This window comes from Ranitomeya variabilis, chromosome 7, assembly GCF_051348905.1.
Source record: "Ranitomeya variabilis isolate aRanVar5 chromosome 7, aRanVar5.hap1, whole genome shotgun sequence".
In the NCBI taxonomy this organism is placed as follows: domain Eukaryota; kingdom Metazoa; phylum Chordata; class Amphibia; order Anura; family Dendrobatidae; genus Ranitomeya; species Ranitomeya variabilis.
The window spans coordinates 78,815,201-78,833,914 of record NC_135238.1 but is presented as its reverse complement, the minus strand read 5'-3'; the positions used below and the strand labels follow the sequence as shown (position 1 = coordinate 78,833,914).

Here is an 18,714-nt window from a genome sequence, read left to right as displayed (position 1 = left end):
TTCAAAATTCGACGGATTGCGACTGATAGCAAAAAACTGATGTGTGAAATGGGCCTTAGGCCTCATTCCTGTCTATCCAGAGATCTACCTCTTTTTCGTTTATACGGATTTGAAATCAGTTGTGCTCTAGAACTGATGAAGAAGCCTGATGACAACTGATATTAATGGTCATCAGTCAAAACACAAAAACCTGTTGTGGAATCCCATCCTAAGGGCTCGGTCTCACTTACGATTAAATCGAATGAATGCAATCCGATTCAAAATCGGATTGCGTTCTGACCAATTTAATCCTATGGCTTCTCTGTCTCTTCCTCCTCTGTGCTGTGATTCTCTGATGCGAGAGGATCCAAGGATTACAGAGCACTGACACTCGGATCACACTCGCAGCACAGATGGAGACAAATGTCATTAACATTTCGCTTCCTATGCTCTTGCATCGGATGTGATTCGCTTGGGGGGCTTCGTCTTAAGTTTCTTAGATTTGAGGGCTGCCTATAAAATAGAATGGGGGTCCGGAAATATGGATTTCAAATCTGTATCTTTCTGTAATAATGGTTGCAGTTTCTTTGCTGCTGCATTCAAATCCTCCAGATGTGGATTGCAGGTGACTACTAGAGGCTTTCTTGTCTACTTTTATGGTGGTTCCAGCAATCTGATTTACAATTGTTCTCGGATGGTGGCCCTAATTAAAAAACGTCTTTCTGAGTCCCCCAAGGTGTTTGTTTCTATCTGAAAGGTTGGACTTATGCTGTTGTACCAAATAGTTTGAATGTAGACAATAGAGTTTTTGTGTTTGGGATTAAATCTGTCCCATCTGTAGAATGTTATGTTGGATAGTCAATCGTATATTGCAGCTACTGGAATTTAATCATTATCACACAGTGTAAGGTCACTCTTAGATCAACCAAATTCTCTAGAATATATGTAATTGACCCGAGGATACAATTTTTGGGACCTCGAGTGAAAAATAAAGTGCAACTGCGCTTTCACTCAACCCCAGATGATCAGATAATGATGGAAAATGCTAGAGTTGCATAAAAAATACTGTACCAGCAGTTATACATATTTATCTGCCCCTTGAGTCTGCATCTAAATCAGCAAGACTGAGAGCTTATCAGAGGCTGCATAGACTTCTCACAACCACCAGCCAGTGATAGATTACCGTAGTTGCATCGGTTGCATGTATTCTTTTGTTTCACATCAGGTTTACTCTATAGATCTTGTGGAAACTGAGAAAAATAGAATATTTCTGAAGTATCGAATAGATGTCTATGGACTCAGTGTATTATATCACATAGCTTCATGTCAATAAATCATGAATACTATTTCCACTGTAGAGGATATAGTCGCCAGTTACAGTACTGACTTAGACCTCCTTCTCAAACACTGATCACTACAATAAGGACTTATTCACAAGTTGATCTATTCTTTTAGGCTCCTTTCAGACATAGCGCATTTTTGAGCGCTATTTTGCGGGCGCTTTTCAAAAATGCGCAATGTCATTTTCGTCTGCCGGCAAAGTGAATGAGAAATTCACTTTGCCGTTCAGACACACCGCAAAAAAACGCGGCGCTTTTGTCTGCAAACACGCCGGCGTAAAAAGAATTGACATGTCAATTCTTTACGCAGCGGCGTGTCTGCGTATCCCCCTAGGGCCCCATATTACCTTCCACACACAGCGCCTTTGTCCTGGGTGTCGGCGTCTTTGTACGGAGGGGTTGACACCCAGGACCGGACGTGACGTCGCGTCGGACAGGAAGAGGGAAGCCCCCGCCCCCCAGTGAAGCAGCATGGAGTCCTTCAACAGAATGAGCAATAAACGTGATGTGATGAGACGTGATGAGCATCGACATGATGTTAACTCCAGTGTGTATTGTATTCTGAGTCATAAAGACAGGAAATGACCTCAATGACTCTTTTTTTTTCCCCTTTTTTTTTTTAAACAAACTTTATTTTCAGTACACAATGCTGAAAAAAACGCAGCTGCAAAAAACGCAGCAAAAAACGCAGTGTGTGAAAGCAGCTGCGTTTTTTGCCTGCGTAAAAAAACGCAGGTAAAGCAGCAGCAAAATACGCGCGCGTAAAAATACGCAGCAAATACGCTGTGTGTGAAAGTAGCCTTAAGTGCGTTCTTGCCGCAGAAAAACACTAAAGTTTACAGTGTCAGCAAAGTGAATGAGAGTTTTTGAATCTCACACACAAGCTCCTTAATTTTTCCTTCATTTGCTGCATATCAATTTTTCAGCATTTTTTGTATCATTGTTTTCACCCATTCAAAAAATAGGGAAAAATTAAAGTGAAAATCTTAAAAAAAGAACCATAGACGTGTGTATTTTTTGCAGCATTTTTCCTGCCAAAGAAAAATGTGCTGAAAATACTGATTCTGTGCACATAACCTAAAGGGTTATTATAGTTTTTATACACTATTTGTTCCTTTTGTAATTTAGGAGATGTCAACATTTGTCTGATATCTCACGTCCTATAGACTTAAATGTGACTGCACTGTGCACTGAGGCATACATAAAATTATTGGGCCTCATAGCAAAAAGCAAAAACCCTAAATGTGCTCCTCTCCTCACACCACAAATAATAGGCGCAGCAACAGAAGGGCAAACTTCCCAACTTTTAAAGACAGGGAGAGGTACATTTATTGCATCAATTACACTGTAATTTGGCCTCTATTGAAGCCCTTTTGTGTTCTCAGTTACTACAGTACCCCTTACATGGGCTCCATCAGGGCCAGTGTCACCACCTGATGCACCCATGGAAATGCCAGGGCCTTGGATGAACAGGGGGGTCCACTCGCCATCAGGGACTTCGGCATGCTATAGGGCCTGTGAGTCGGGGGAACCCAGTGCCAGCGCTGGCAGCGACTCTACTTACGTACTCCCCTCTCCTAGTTCCCTGCAGCTGTGGTATCTCCAGCATCTTCTTACTCTCTGTAATGTCTCAGGTCAGAGGGTGCGATAATGTCACTACAGCGTGCCCTCAGGGGAGCAGTGCAGAGAGTGAAAAGACGCTGAGGAGACGAGCTTTGGGGAATGAGAGGTGAGTATTTTGTTTATTTTTGTGTGTATGGAGCAATATATAGGGCCCATTATACTGTATGGAGCATTATATTGGGGCCCATTATGCTGTATGGAGCATTATATGGGGCCATTATACTGTATCGATCATTATATGCTGCCCATTATACTGTATGGAGCAATATATGGGGCCCATTATACTGTATTGAGCATTATATGAGGCCCATTATACTGCATGGATCATTATATGGGGCCATTATATGCTATATGGAGCACTATATGTGGCCCATTACACTGTATGGAGCATTATATGGGGTTCATTTTCCTTATGGAGGAATACATGAGGCCCATTATACTGTATGGATCAATATATGGAGCCCATTATACTGCATGGAGCATTATATTTGGGCCCATTATGCTGTGTGGAGCATCATATGGGGCCATTATACTGTATAGAGCATTATATGGGGCCCATTACACTGTATGGAGCAATATATGGGGCCATTATACTGTATAGAGCATTATATGGGGCCCATTACACTGTATGGAGCAATATATGGGGCCCATTATACTGTATTGAGCATTATATGAGGCCCATTATATTGTATGGATAATTATATGGGGCCATTATATGCTATATGAAGCACTACATGTGGCCCAATACACTGTATGGAGCATTATACGGGGTTCATTTTTCCTTATGGAGCAATATATGGGGCCTATTATACAGTATTGAGCAATATATGGGGCCCATTATTTTGTATGGAGCATTACATGGGGCCAATATACTGCATGGAGCATTATATGGGGCCCATTATACTATATGCTTCATTATATTGGGCCATTATACTGTATGTAGCACTATGTGGGGCCATTATATAGTATATGGAGCAATATATGAGGCCCATTATATCTGTATGGAGCAATATATGTGGCCCATTATACTGTATGAAGCATTATATGGTTCTCATTATACTATATGGAGCATTATCTGGGTTCCATTATTCTGTATGGAGCATTACATGAGGTCTATTATACTGTATGGAGCACTATGTGGGGTCCAGTATACTGTATGGACCAATATACGGGGCCTATTATTATTTTGTATGAAGCATTATATGGGGTCAAAATACTGTATGGCACATTATATGTGGCCCATTATTCTGTATAGAGGACTATGTGGTGCCCATAATAGTGTATTGAACAATAAATGGGGCCCATAATACTCCTTGGAGGGCTATGTGGTGCCCATAATACTGTATGAAGGGATATGTGGTGCTCACAATACCGTATGAAGGACTATTTGGTGCCCATAATACTGTATGGAGGACTACACTGTCCGGTCCATATTGATAAGTCTGCAGTCACTCTGTGTAACTGCAGACTTTTGAATCCACCCAGCACCCGGTCGCATAACAGCTGATCTGTTACAAACCCAGCCCATCACTGCCACTACTGTCACATGATTGCGGGTCACCGATGGGTTGACATGACAACCGGGAGTCTACAGAAGACCACTGTGCTTGTCATTGCAGATACACAAGCCGGCGTTCATTTAAGATGATGCTAGAGCCCTACTATGTGTAGCAAAAGCAATCAGATGATCGCAGCTTCAAGTTTCCTATGGGGACTATTGAAGCAAGTAAAAAGTAAAGAAAAAATGTTTTAACCCCTTCACCCCCAAGAGTGGTTTGCACGTTAATGACCGGGCCAATTTTTACAATTCTGACCACTGTCCCTTTATGAGGTTATAACTCTGGAACGCTTCAACGGATCTTGGCGATTCAGACATTGTTTTCTCGTGACATATTGTACTTCATGATAGTGGTAAAATTTCTTCGATATAACTTGCGTTTATTTGTGAAAAAAAACGAATATTTGGCGAAAATTTTGAAAATTTTGCAATTTTCCAACTTTGAATTTTTATGCCCTTAAATCACAGACATATGTCACGCAAAATACTTAATAAGTAACATTTCCCACATGTCTACTTTACATCAGCACAATTTTGGAACCAAAATTTTTTTTTTGTGACGGAGTTATAAGGGTTAAAAGTTGACCAGCAATTTCTCATTTTTACAACACCATTTTTTTTTAGGGACCACATTTCATTTGAAGTCATTTTGAGGGGTCTATATGATAGAAAATACCCAAGTGTGACACCATTCTAAAAACTGCACCCCTCAAGGTACTCAAAACCACTTTCAAAAAGTTTTTTAACCCTTCAGGTGTTTCACAGGAATTTTTGGAATGTTTAAATAAAAATAAACATTTAACTTTTTTTCACACAAAATTTATTTCAGCTCCAATTTGTTTTATTTTACCAAGGGTAACAGGAGAAAATAGACCCCAAAATTTGTTGTACAATTTGTCCTGAGTACGCTGATACCCCATATGTGGGGGTAAACCACTGTTTGGGCGCATGGCAGAGCTCGGAAGGAAAGGAGCGCCATTTGACTTTTCAATGCAAAATTGACTGGAATTGAGATGGGACGCCATGTTGCATTTGGAGAGCCCCTGATGTGCCTAAACATTGAAACCCCCCACAAGTGACACCATTTTGGAAAGTAGACCCCCTAAGGATCTTATCTAGATGTGTGGTGAGCACTTTGACCCAACAAGTGCTTCACAGAAGTTTATAATGCAGAGCCGTAAAAATAAAAAATCATATTTTTTCACAAAAATGATCTTTTCGCCCCCAATTTTTTATTTTCCCAAGGGTAAGAGAAGAAATTGGACCCGAAAAATTGTTGTGCAATTTGTCCTGAGTACGCTGATACCCCATATGTGGGTGTAAACCATTGTTTGGGTGCAGGGCAGAGCTCGGAAGGGAAGGAGCGCCATTTGACTTTTCAATGCAAAATTGACTGGAATTGAGATGGGACGCCATGTTGCGTTTGGAGAGCCCCTGATGTGCCTAAACATTGAAACCCCCCACAAGTGACACCATTTTGGAAAGTAGACCCCTTAAAGAACTTATCTAGATGAGTGTTGAGCACTTTGACCCAACAAGTGCTTCACAGAAGTTTATAATGCAGAGCCGTAAAAATAAAAAATCATATTTTTTCACAAAAATGATCTTTTCGCCCCCATTTTTTTATTTCCCCAAGGGTAAGAGAAGAAATTAGACCACAAAAGTTGTTGTGCAATTTGTCCTGAGTACGACGATACCCCATATGTGGGGGTAAACCACTGTTTGGGCGCATAGCAGAGCTCGGAAGGGAAGGAGCGCTATTTTACTTTTCAATGCAAAATTGACTGGAATTAAGATGGGATGCCATGTTGCGTTTGGAGAGCCCCTGATGTGCCTAAACATTAAAAACCCCCACAAGTGACACCATTTTGGAAAGTAGACCCCCTAAGGAACTTATCTAGATGTGTTTTGAGAGCTTTGAACCCCCAAGTGTTTCACTACAGTTTATAAGGCAGAGCCGTGAAAATAAAAATTCTTTTTTTTTTCACAAAAATGATTTTTAGCCCCCAGTTTTGTATTTTCCCAAGGGTAGCAGGATAAATTGGACCCCAAAAGATGATGTCCAATTTGTCCTGAGTACGCTGATACCCCATATGTTGGGGTAAACCCCTGTTTGGGCACACGGGAGAGCTCTGAAGGGAAGGAGCACTGTTTTCCTTTTTCAACGCAGAATTGGCTGGAATTCAGATCGGATGCCATGTCCCGTTTGGAGAGCCCCTGATGTGCCTAAACAGTGGAAACCCCCCAATTATAACTGAAACCCTAATCCAAACACACCCCTTACCCTAATCCCAACAGTAACCCTAACCACTCCTCTAACCCAGACACACCCAACCCTATTCCCAACCGTAAATGTAATCCAAACCCTAACCCTATCTTTAGCCCCAACCCTAACTGTAGCCCCAACCCTAGCCCCAACCCTAGCCCTAACCCTAGCCCTAACCCTAGCAATAACCCTAGCCCTATCACTAGCCCTAACACTAGCCGTAACACTAGCCCTAACCCTAGCCCTAACCCTAGCCCCAACCCTAGCCCTAACCCTAGCCCCAACCCTAGCCCTAACCCTAGCCCCAACCCTAGCCCCAACCCTAACCCTAGCCCTAACTCTTGCCCTAACCCTAGCCCTAACTCTAGTCCTAACTCTAGTCCTAACTCTAGTCCTAACTCTAGCCCTAACCCTAATGGGAAAATGGAAATAAATACATTTTTTAATTTTTTTATTTTTCCCAAACTAAGGGGGTGATGAAGGGGGGTTTGATTTACAATTTATAGCGGGTTTTTTAGCGGATTTTTATGATTGGCAGCCGTCACACACTGAAAGACGCTTTTCATTGCAAAAAAAAAAATAAAATATTTTTTGCGTTACCACATTTTGAGAGCTGTAATTTTTCCATATTTGAGTCCACAGAGTCATATGAGATCTTGTTTTTTGTGGGATGAGTTGACGTTTTTATTGGTGACATTTTCGGACACGTGACATTTTTTGATCGCTTTTTATTCCGATTTTTGTGAGGCAGAGTGATCAAAAACCAGCTATTCATGAATTTCTTTTGGGGGAGGCGTTTATACCGTTCCGCGTTTGGTAAAATTGATAAAGCAGTTTTATTCATCGGGTCAGTACGATTACAGCGATATCTCATTTATATCATTTTTTTTATGTTTTGGCGCTTTTATACGATAAAAACGATTTTATAGAAAAAATAATTATTTTGGTATCGCTTTATTCTCAGGACTATAACTTTTTTATTTTTTTGCTGATGATGCTGTGTGGTGGCTCGTTTTTTGCGGGACAAGATGATGTTTTCAGCGGTACCATGGTTATTTATATCAGTCTTTTTGATCGCGTGTTATTCCACTTTTTGTTCGGCGGTATGATAATAAAGCGTTGTTTTTTGCCTCGGTTTTTTTTTTTTTCTTACGGTGTTTACCGAAGGGGTTAACTAGTGGGGCAGTTTTATAGGTTGGGTCGTTATGGACGCGGCGATACTAAATATGTGTACTTTTATTGTTTTTTTTATTTTATTTAGCAAAAGAAATGTATTTATGGGAATAATATATTTTTTTTTTCTTTATTTAGGATATTTTTTTTATTTATTTTTTTGCACATGTGGGGAATTTTTTTTTTACTTTTTTACTTTGTCCCAGGGGGGGACATCACAGATCATTGATCTGGCAGTGTGCACAGCACTCTGCCAGATCTGCGATCTGCTGTGCAGGGCTGCAGGCTTACCAAGTGTCTGCTCTGAGCAGACACTCGGTAAGCCACCTCCCTCCCTGCAGGACCCAGATGCCGCGGCCATCTTGGATCCGGGACCTGCGGCGAGGAGGGAGGTAGGAGACCCTCGGAGCAACGCGATCACATCGCGTTGCTCCGGGGGTCTCAGGGAAGCCCGCAGGGAGCCCCCTCCTTGCGCGATGCTTCCCTATACTGCCGGTACACCGCGATCATGTTTGATCGCGGTGTGCCGGGGGTTAATGTGCCGGGGGCGGTCCGTGACCGCTCCTGGCACATAGTGCCGGATGTCAGCTGCGATATGCAGCTGACACCCGGCCGCGATCGGCCGCGCTCCCCCCGTGAGCACGGCCGATCGCGTATGACGTACTATCCCGTCGGTGGTCATACGGGCCCACCCCACCTCGAAGGGATAGTACGTCAGATGTCAGGAAGGGGTTAATCTAATATATAAAGCTGAATGTGTGTGTGTGTGTATGTATGTATGTATGTATGTATGTCCGGGATTGGCATCTGAACCGTAGCAGCTACAGCCACAAAATTTTGCACAGTCACACGTCTGGACCCCGAGAGCGTCATAGGCTATGTTGTGAGGTGAAATTTTAACCCCGCGCTTTCCAATTCACCAAACAATTTTGCCCCTATCTACATAATGGGGAAAAAGTGAAAGGAAAAGTGTTGGAGGCGTCGCAGCTACAGGCACAAAATTTTGCACAGTCACACGTCTGGACCCTGAGAGCGTCAAAGCTATATTGTGAGGTGAAATTTTAACCCCGCGCTTTCCAAGTCACCAAACAATTTTGCCCCTATCTACATAATGGGGAAAAAATGAAAGGAAAAGTGTTGGAGGCAAATTAACAGCTGCCAGATGTGAACAAGGGGGACTTAAAGAATGACAGCGATGGCACCAAAGAGTATATACTGTACAGTTGCTAAGGTGGGGCCCCAACATGGGATAATCACACCACCACGGGGATATGAACACACACACAAAATGCGCCACACACTACCACGTGCTCGAACACATATACCACCCTCAGTGCACATTTCACCACACATACACCAACCTCGCCACATAAAAGTAGAAACACAAAAGTCGCCGCTCAAAACTCGCCACGCGCAAAACTCTCCACATGCAAAACTCGCCACACGTGCAAAACTCGCCACACGCAAAACTTGCACACGCAGAAAAATTGCCACACGCAGAAAAATTGCCACATGCACAAAAGTTGCAACACATGCAAAAGTTGCCTCACACAAAACTTGCACATACTCAAAAGGCACCACACATAAAACTCGCCACGCGCAAAACTCGCCATGCGCAAAACTTGCTGCACACAACTTGCTACACTAACCTGTCACATGCAACTCGACACACAAAAAGTTGCTACACGCATGTCGCCACACAAAACTCATCTCACAAAAGTCCCTACATGCATGTCGCCACACGCAACTCAACACACACAACTTGACACACGAAACTCGCCCTAAAACACACACAAGTCTGGTATCCTTCAAAAATAAAAATCTGATTAATAAGCAGACAAACTACAAGAGCAACAAATGTACCATATAGGAATCCGGCAGCTGTCAGTCACATGACCAGTCTATTATGTGTATGTGTGAGCTAATATATACTGCCAGGGGGTGGGCTTACTGTTGGCTGGGGATTTATCAGGCTGCCATTTTAGCTTACAAATACTGAGGTAAAAATACTGACCAAATAACGTGTGAACGAGGGCTAATACAGGAGGAGATGGCATACAGCTATATACTATATACAGGAGATGACACACAGGTATATACTATTTACAGGGGAGATGACACACAGGTATATACTATATACAGGAGGAGATGACACACAGATATATACTATATACAGGAGAGATGACACACAGGTATATACTATATAGAGGAGGAGATGACATACAGGTACATACTACATACAGGAGGAGATGACATACAGGTATATACTATATACAGGAGGAGATGACACACAGGTATATACTATATACAGGAGCAGATTACCTACAGGTATATAGTATATACAGGAGGAGATGACACAGGTATATGCTATGTATAGGAGGAGATGACATACAGGTATATACTATATACAGGAGATGACACACAGATATATACTATATATAGGTGAGATGACACACAGGTATATACTATATACAGGAGATTACATACAGGTATATCTAATATATAAAGCTGAATGTGTGTATGTATGTATGTGTGTATGTCCGGGATTGGCATCTGTACCGTCGCAGCTACAGCCACAAAATTTTGCACAGTCACACGTCTGGACCCCGAGAGCGTCATAGGCTATGTTGTGAGGTGAAATTTTAACCCCGCGCGTTCCAATTCACCAAACAATTTTGCTCCTATCTACATAATGGGGAAAAAGTGAAGGAAAAAGTGTTGGAGGAAAATTGACAGCTGCCAGATGTGAACAATGAGGACTTAAAGAATGAGAGCGATGGCGACAAAGAGTATATACCGTACAGTTGCTAAGGTGGGGCCCCGACATGGGATACTCACCACACACGGGGATATGAACACAAACACAAAATGCGCCACACACTACCACGTGCTTGAACACATATACCACCCTCAGCACACATTTCACCACACACACACACCAACCTCGCCACATAAAAGTCGAAACACAAAAGTCACCACTCAAAACTCGCTACATGCAAAACTCGCCATATGCAAAACTAGGCTCACGCAAAACTCGCCACACGTGCAAAACTCACCTCATGGAAAACTCACCTCATGCAAAACTTGCACACACAGAAAAATTGCCACATGTACAAAAGTTGCACCACATGCAAAAGTTGCCTCACACAAAACTTGCACATACTCAAAATGCACCACACATAAAACTCGCCACGCGCAAAACTCGCCATGCACAAATCTTGCTGCACACAACTTGCTACACTAACCTGTCACATGCAACTCAACACACAAAATGTTGCTACACGCATGTCGCCACACAAAACTCATCTCACAAAAGTCGCTACATGCATGTCGCCACACGCAACTCAACACACACAACTTGACACATAAAACTCGCCCTAAAACACACACAAGTCTGGTATTGTCCTTCAAAAATAAAAATCTGATTAATAAGCAAACTACAAGAGCAACAAATGTACCATATAGGAAATACGGCAGCTGTCAGTCACATGACCTGTCTATTATGTGTATGTGTGAGCTAATATATACTGCCAGGGGGGAGGGCTTCCTGTTGGCTGGGGATTTATCAGGCTGCCAATAGCAACCAATCACAGCTCAGCTTCTATTTTGCTACAGTTAATTAACCTGAGCTCTGATTGGTTAATATAGGCAACAAAGACATTCTCAGTATAACAAAGCTAATATATGTTGTGAAATGCTTCTATTTGCTTAGTTTTTGCCTTTTAATAATTACATTTCTATCTATTTGTTTTGTGGTTTTTGTGTGCAGAATAAATTTTTGTTAACACATTCTATTTTGCTAACAGCAGTCATTAACCCGGGCGAAGCCGGGTAGTACAGCTAGTCTAATATATAAAGCTGAATGTGTGTATGTGTGTATGTCCGGGATTGGCATCTGAACCGTCGCAGCTACAGCCACAACATTTTGCACAGTCACACGTCTGGACCCCGAGAGCGTCATAGGCTATGTTGTGAGGTGAAATTTTAACCCCGCGCTTTCCAATTCCCCAAACAATTTTGCCCCTATCTACATAATGGGGAAAAAGTGAAAGGAAAAGTGTTGGAGGCTTCGCAGCTACAGGCACAAAATTTTGCACAGTCACACGTCTGGACCCCGAGAGCGTCAAAGCTATGTTGTGAGGTGAAATTTTAACCCCGCGCTTTCCAATTCACCAAACAATTTTGCCCCTATCTACATAATGGGGAAAAAGTGAAAGGAAAAGTGTTGGAGGCGTCGCAGCTACAAGCACAAAATTTTGCACAGTCACACGTCTGGACCCCGAGAGCGTCAAAGCTATGTTGTGAGGTGAAATTTTAACCCCGCGCTTTCCAATTCACCAAACAATTTTGCCCCTATCTACATAATGGGGAAAAAATGAAAGGAAAAGTGTTGGAGGCAAATTAACAGCTGCCAGATGTGAACAAGGGGGGCTTAAAGAATGAGAGCGATGGCGCCAAAGAGTATATACTGTACAGTTGCTAAGATGGGGCCCCGACATGGGATAATCACCACACCACCACGGGGATATGAACACACACACAAAATGCGCCACACACTACCACGTGCTCGAACACATATACCACCCTCAGCGCACATTTCACCACACATACACCAACCTCGCCACATAAAAGTCAAAACACAAAAGTCGCCGCTCAAAACTCGCCACGCGCAAAACTCTCCACATGCAAAACTCGCCACACGTGCAAAACTCACCTCATGGAAAACTCGCCACACGCAAAACTTGCACACACGGAAAAATTGCCACATGCACAAAAGTTGCAACACATGCAAAAGTTGCCTCACACCAAACTTGCACATACTCAAAAGGCACCACACATAAAACTCGCCACGCGCAAAACTCGCCATGCGCAAAACTTGCTGCACACAACTTGCTACACTAACCTGTCACATGCAACTCGACACACAAAAAGTTGCTACACGCATGTCGCCACACAAAACTCATCTCACAAAAGTCGCTACATGCATGTCGCCACACGCAACTCAACACACACAACTTGACACACGAAACTTGCCCCAAAACACACACAAGTCTGGTATTATCCTTCAAAAATAAAAATCTGATTAATAAGCAGACAAACTACAAGAGCAACAAATGTACCATATAGGAATCCGGCAGCTGTCAGTCACATGACCAGTCTATTATGTGTATGTGTGAGCTAATATATACTGCCAGGGGGTGGCCTTACTGTTGGCTGGGGATTTATCAGGCTGCCAATTTAGCTTACAAACACTGAGGTAAAAATACTGACCAAATAACGTGTGAACGAGGTCTAATACAGGAGGAGATGACATACAGATATATACTATATACAGGAGGAGATGACACACAGGTATATACTATTTACAGGGGAGATGACACACAGGTATATACTATATACAGGAGGAGATGACACACAGATATATACTATATACAGGAGAGATGACACACAGGTATATACTATATAGAGGAGGAGATGACATACAGGTACATACTACATACAGGAGGAGATGACATACAGGTATATACTATATACAGGAGGAGATGACACAGGTATATACTATATACAGGAGCAGATTACCTACAGGTATATAGTATATACAGGAGGAGATGACATACAGGAATATGCTATGTATAGGAGGAGATGACATACAGGTATATACTATATACAGGAGGAGATGACACACAGATATATACTATATATAGGTGAGATGACACACAGGTATATACTATATACAGGAGGAGATTACATACAGGTATATACTATATATAGGAGGAGATGACATACAGGTATATACTATATACAGGGGAGATGACACACAGCAGGTATATACTATATACAGGGGAGATGACATACAGGTATATACTATATACAGGAGATGACATACAGGTGTATACTATATATAAGGGAGATGACAAACATGTATATACTGAGGTGAAAATGAGAGGTGTGAGGTGAAAATGAAAAGGTGTGAGTGCAAAATGAGAGGAGTGAGGGAAAATAGTGGAGTGATCGGAAAATGACAGATGTGAGGTCGAAATGACAAGTGTTAGGGGGGAATGAGAGGAGTGAGGGGGAAAATAAGAGGAGTGAGGGGGAAAATGAGAAGTGTGAGGGAGAAAATGAGAGATGTGAGGGGGAAAATGAAAGATGTGATGGGGAAAATGAGAGGCGTGATGGGAAAATAAGAGAAGTGAGGTGCTATAACTAACCACAGATATTTACTATGCCCAGGCAACGCCGGGCTCTTCAGCTAGTAAATATATAAAAATGAAAATCACCCTCCTTTTGCCCCACTCAATATAAAACAATAATAGTAAAACAAATACACATATTTTTATTGCTGCATTCAGAAACACTCTATCAAAATACAAACTAAATTAATCCAATCAGTAAACCGCATATCGAGAAAAAAAATCAAAATGCCAGAATTTTTTTGTTGCAGCAAAATTGCAATAAAATGCAGTAACAGGCTAGAAAAACATCATATCTACCCCAAAATGGTAGCAATGAAAACAGCAACTTCGCATACAAAAATATAAGCTCTCAACCGGCCCCAGGTCTCAAAAAATGGAAATGCTATGGGTCGTGCAAAATAGAGCCTTATTTTACAAACTTTGGATTTTTTTTTCACCACTTAAATAAAAAAGAACCTACGGTATATATGTTTGGTATCTGCGAACTCATAATGACCTGGAGAATCGTAATGGCAGGTCAGTTTTAGGATTTAGTGAACATGGTAAAAAATAAATAAATTTGAATTTGCACTTGTTTTACAATTTCACCACACTTTTTTACTTTTTTCCAGTACACTTTATGGTAAAATCAATGATGATGTTCAAAAGTACAACTTGTCCAGCAAAAAACAAGCTCTCACATGGCCATATTGACAGAAAAATAAAAAGTTACAGCTCTGGGAAGAGCAAAAAAGCGAAACAAAAAAAATAGAAAATCCCAAAGTTGTGAAGGGGTTAACCCCTTTCTGACATCCGACTTACTATTCCGTCCATGTGACTTGGGAATTAATCCCCATGGACGGAATAGTACGTAATGCCCTTTAATGCGACACTGCGACTTAAGTCGCGGTGATCGTATTAAAATTCCAACGCAATCTTATCTCAGGGAAGATGGTGTTGGCATCCTGGGCTGCGTCCTCTCCCATCCGGCCTCCTGATTGCTGTGATTGGCTGTTCAATTCTGAACAGCCAATCACAGCTTTTCTCATTGTTTCAGCCAATCAGATTGGCTGAAACAGTGAGGTCCCAGGTTAGTATCGAGTACCAATCACATCGATCACGCCAATCGCAGGGCACAGTGGCAGTGTTACCTCGCTGTGCCCTGCTGGCACCGACCTGGATCGGTGCTGTAATAGCACCAATCCTAGGCCAGTGCCTAGGACAGGCCTAGTATGGCCTGCAGCTTCTGATTGGTGCAATCAATGTAATCATCGATCGCGCCAATCACGGGGCACAGCTGCTCTCCCCTTCCCCCTCTTTTTACCCCCCTCCACCCCTCTTAGCGCACATTTAGCAGCCATCGAGCATTGATTGGTGATGCAGTTCACTGATCAACACTCATGCTCGCTTTTTTCCTCAGCCCCCTTTGTGCCAACTCCGTACGCACATTCCGCAGCTGCCGAACTTTGATAAGTGATGCAGTTCACTTATCAGAGCTCGTGCCTGCCTGTTTCCTTTTTTTACACCCTCCTTTGTGCCACCTGACTACAACCGTAAGTGTTGATCCCTGATCCCTGCCCGATCTCTCTTCATCCACCCCCCTCCACCCCCTTTTGCGCCGCCTCTGTGTGCACATTTAGCAGCCGTCGAGCGTTGATTAGTGATGCAGTTCACGATCAACACTCATGCTCGCTTTTTTCTCAACCCCCCTTGCGCCTACTCCGTACGCACATCCCGCAGTCACCGAACTTTGATAAGTGATGCAGTTCACTTATCGGAGCTCATGCTGGCTGTTTTCCATTTTTCTTTTTCATCCCCCCCTTGCGCCACCCCCATGTGCACATCCAGCAGCCGCTGAATTTTGATAAGTGATGTGGAGCGCCCCATCAGGGCAGTGGGGTACTCGGTACCGGGTCCTGCGGTTCACAGGGGGGATGTCACGGTGGCTGACCCGGTCCGTGGCCCTGGGGCATCCGTATAAAAGGGGAAGGTCTTTAAAGGGATAAAGTTTATGTTTGTGACGCCACCTGTGGTATTCGGTCAGGGTGACCGACGCTGCTTCAAGGGGTCCGCTGGGGTGATGTTATGGCAGCTAGATGGTATACCTTCTCACAGGTGAATTGTATCCCCAGGGCTTCCTGGTGTATAGATGGTGAACGGTGAGTGGCGCAGAGAAAAAAGAGGACACAGGGTTGCAGTCTCTTTACCTTTACTGAAGACTTCAGCATCCACAGTCCAGAGCACCAGACCACAGGGCAGGCAGAGTCCGGCCGGTTTGGAGGCAAGTCCAGAGTCCCCTTGTCCAGGTGGAGAATAAAAGTCTTTCCTCTAGCGCCGTGGTGGTGTTGTCCCTTACTACTAAGCTTCTCATAAGGTCCTCACAGATGTTATCTCTCTCTGTCCCCCGGATTGGATAGGACATACCCGTATGACTGGTGACTTGAGGCGGTTTATACGGACTCTAGCACGCCCCAGCCTCTAATGTTGTCACCGTGCCTCCTGGGTGTTAGGTCGGACAGGTAACGTAGAGTTCAGCTGTCTTGGCGGTCTCTGATGTGTCATAGAGGTCCTTACAACCTCGGTGTTCCAGCTACCGGTCTCTGCACCTCAGAAGGAGGCAGCCTGCTCGGGGCTTGTCCCCTTCTGATATCCTCTCCTGTGCTTCCCCTCCTGCACGCTCGCTGCAAACAATTCAGCTTTTAATGTCTCTTTCTGGGAGCTGCAGCTCTGTGGGCATGCACAGCTCCGTTGTCCCTCTGTCCTCCTCAGACTACTGTCTGGAACTTTCTAACTTTCCCTACAGACTACCAGTTATATATATATGGGGAGTCACCTAGTAAATAGGATCAGAAGCTCCCCCTGATGGCCTGGAGTGTGAAGTGTTGCATGTTTGTGGTACCTGGATGCAGTTATCCTTCCTTGCCTCCAAACATAGCATCACTCTTACCGGGATGAAAGCAATACCACTGTAACGACCAGGACCCTGGGGCGCCACAGATGCAGTTTTAGACTTTTCCTTTCACAGGCATTTTTTTCTCCCTATTTGCTTTTTTCTTTTCGCTTTTTCTTTTCAGATAATAGTTTGCACCAATCACTATCCCCCCACACATACACATACAGTTATAAAGTACACACAAAGCACCATATTCACAAAAAAAGGTCCCACCCGTTACATTCGTCCCAACAGCGCTATTCATTGGAGGAGGCATATTCTTTTCTTGCCTCCGACACTGATAGCGAAGGAGAGGATCCCACATTTCTATACTTTTCGGATTCTTCATCCTCCTCCTCTTCCTCTTCCTCCTCCTCATCTTCCTCCTTGGGTCCTGCGGGACAGACGTCCCAGGACAGAAGATGAGGCAGCGCCCACTCCTGAAGATGAACCAGCGCACCCCTCTTCTGACCACGTATGGACATCGCCCCCTGAAAATTACGAGCCACTGATTCCTGATTTTGTGGCAGAATCAGGAATCAAGTTTGACAACACCGGCCTCACAGAACTAGATTTTTTCAAAGTCTTTTTCTCTGAAGATTTTGTTAACCTCATGGTGGAGCAAACTAATTTGTACGCTCGGCAATTTTTGGCGCAAAACCCCGGTTCATCATTTTCTAACTGGCCCTGACATGTGCCCAAGCTGTATATTTTCCCACATGTGGGGTACTAGCGTACTCAGGACAAATTGAACAGTGACTTTTGGGGTCCAATTTCTCCTGTTACCCTTGAGAAAATTAAAAATTGGGGACTAAAAGATAATTTTTGCGGGAAAAAAATAGGATTTTTTTTATTCACGCCCGGGCATTATAAACTTTAGTGAAACACTTTGGGGTTCAAAGTTCTCACCACACATCTAGATAAGTTCCTTAGGGGCTCTAGTTTCTAAAATGGGGTCATTTGTGGGGGGATTCTACTGTTTAGGCACATTAGTGGCTCGGCAAACGGAACATTACTCTAGCAGACCATTCCATCAAAGTCTGCATTCCAAAACATCACTACTTCCCTTTCGAGCCCTGCCATGCGCCCAAACAGTATTTTTCTTCCACATATGGGGTACCAGCGTACTCAGGACAAACTGGACAACAAAGTTTGTGGTCCAATTTCTCCTGTTACCCTTGGGAAAATAAAAAATTGGGGACAAAACGATCATGTTTGTGGAAAAAATATGATTTTATATTTTCACAACCAGGCATTATAAACTTCTGTGAAGCACTTGGGGGTTCAAAGTGCTCACCACACATCTAGATAAGTTCCTTAGGGGGTCTAATTTCCAAAATGGGGTCACTTGTGGGGGATTTCCACTGTTTAGGCACATCAGGAGCTTGCCAAATGGCGTCCCATCTCAATTCCAGCCAATTTTGGTTTGAAAAAGTAAAACGGCGCTCCTTCCCTTCTGAGCCCTGTCGTGCGCCCAAACAGTGGTTTCCCCCACATATGGGGTATGAGCGTGCTCAGGACAAATTGCACACAAACTTTTGAGGTCCAATTTCTCCTGTTACCCTTGGGAAAATAAAATAAATGGGAACTAAACGATAATGTTTGTGGAAAAAATATGATTTTTTATTTTCTCACCCGGGCGTTACAAACTTCTGTGAAGCACTTGG

General features: G+C 43.2%; 1 long non-coding RNA gene across 1 annotated transcript in view; it reads right to left on the bottom strand.

The window, feature by feature from the left end:
- The window catches only part of LOC143784992 (uncharacterized), a 135,767-nt gene extending 119,332 nt beyond the window's left edge, over window positions 1-16,435 (bottom strand). Inside the window, exon 1 of the long non-coding RNA XR_013217937.1 lies at window positions 16,323-16,435. This is a non-coding gene — a long non-coding RNA (uncharacterized LOC143784992). The remainder of the gene's footprint in view (window positions 1-16,322) is intronic.
- Between the last annotated feature and the right edge of the window lie 2,279 nt (window positions 16,436-18,714).